Below are 2,290 nucleotides of genomic sequence, written 5' to 3'. Positions count from 1 at the left end.
GAAGAAAAATTTGCGTGTTAAATAAGACTTCTGAATTCTGTCTTTTTGAACACAAACAAAATTATCACTACAAACATTTACCCAGATCAAATAATCACGAAATGTACTGCATCTAAATGCATAAGGTGGCACTGAGTCTGAGCGATGAGAAATGGTTCATGGTTGTCAACATATACACTTTGCCATATTATGATTTCAATACTTGTAACGCATGAAATCTGTTGTTTTTTTTTCTTTCTTCTTTTCTTGCATATAGTAGTAAGCAATTTCTTTGTTTACATCCTCTGTGATGACCCCATTTTCAGTGACGTTTATTTCAATTGCTTTTTGTCCGTGTTTTAGAAAACAAACAAGAAAACGTGTATTTTCAATGCAGATTTGTACTTTTGCACAATCATCCATACTGATATTTAAAAATATCTACTGAAAAAGCTAATCTAGCTAGGTAACTTGCTTTTCCTTTTACGTCTTCAAGATTCACACAGACATCAGTTAAAAACAACAGTTATACCTAAATATCAACCAATAATTATATCCACTTACCTTCTGAATCTATCACGATGCCCGTTTCATCTTTGAGTGACCACTTCTATCGCAAATCTTGTTCCACACAAAGGCTGGACAGATGAAAACGATGTAATCCATAAAAATATATTCATTCACATTATAAGATTTTTCCCTAGAAATGGTACACCAGAAAATCATCGTGTAATAATGTTGTTACGTATATTTAATGTGATGGAGAGGTTGGTGGAGTATTGTTTCAAGAAGACAAAAATGGTGTGGATCATCCAATGTGTTATTTCTTTATAAAAATAAATAAAAAATCTAAAAAAGCACCAAAGAAATTAGTTCACGATTGAGAAGGAATATTTAGTTTCGTTGCTGACTTTACAACAATATGAAAGTGTATTTTTAGCTCCATCGCCGATTATTGTATATTCAGCTCCATCACCGATTATTGTATATTCAGCTCCATCATCAATTATTGTATATTCAGCTCCATCACCGATTATTGTATATTCAGCTCCATCATCAATTATTGTATATTCAGCTCCATCACCGATTATTGTGTTTAATTATCACAACCCCCTTACGATCATGAACAAAATAAAAGATAAAATTCTGATATTGCTGAGGTGGCATTTGATGCTGCTAGAATATAACATTAAGATTATCATGGGAAATGATAATCTAGATTATAGATACGTTCTCACGTGTATTGAAGTACTGTATTGCCTACTGTGTATTTTTGTGTCATTCATAAGATACATTTCTATGTATTTTTAATTATTCTATTACTCTATGTAATTTTAATTATTATAATATCATGTATATTTTCCACTAGAATGTAAAAAAAGACTTTACTGTATAATGTTTTGAGCGGTTGTGTTATGTATATTTAATATATATTGTGTGGCTGACTTATTTAACGTATTTATATGTTAAACGTGGACAAAACGCATGAAATGATACAAAAAGCATCCTCTCTGAGAAAAACTGAAACTATCATACTGTCGTGGTTTTGCTCCATTATTTATACTATGATTTTTTTTCTTACAATATTCACGCTATCAATATATTAAAACTTTGGTCTTGGAGAATATATCTTATTTTATATACATGTGTGGTCGATAACTGCCGTAGGTATATTCAGCAATTATGAAACTGTTTGCCAAGTTTAGATTAGATAGATAGATAGATAGATAGATAGATAGATAGATAGATAGATAGATAGATAGACGGATGGCTGGCTGGATGGATAGATGGACAAACATACAGAGAGAGACAAAAAGATAGAGAGACTGACGGCTGACTGGATTAATGGACGGATGGACAGACAGACAGAGAGACAGATAGATAGATAGATGGATGGATGGATGGATGGATAGATAGATAGACGGATTGATGGATGGATGGATGGACAGACAGACAGACATGCGACATGCAGATAGATGGATGTATGGATAGATAGATAGACGGATAGCTGGCTGGCTGGACAGACATATAGACAGAGACAGGCAAAGAGATAGATAGATGGACAAATAGATTGATAGATATATAGATAGATGGATAGATGGATGGATGGATGAATAGATAGATAGATAGATAATGCTGGAATTAAATTGCAAACATTTTACGAGAGAGAAAGAGAGAGAAAGTAAGATAGAGAGAAGGAGAGAAAGAAAGAACAGCAATAGTAGTAGGAGCTCATGATTTGTATTTGCATGGTTCGTGACGGGGCATATCTACAGCTGATGTTGAATTTCATGACGAGACTACACATTGT

The sequence above is a fragment of the Sinohyriopsis cumingii genome, chromosome 7, assembly GCF_028554795.1.
Source record: "Sinohyriopsis cumingii isolate HCF-2022 chromosome 7, ASM2855479v2, whole genome shotgun sequence".
Lineage (NCBI taxonomy): Eukaryota > Metazoa > Mollusca > Bivalvia > Unionida > Unionidae > Sinohyriopsis > Sinohyriopsis cumingii.
This window is presented reverse-complemented; position numbering follows the sequence as displayed.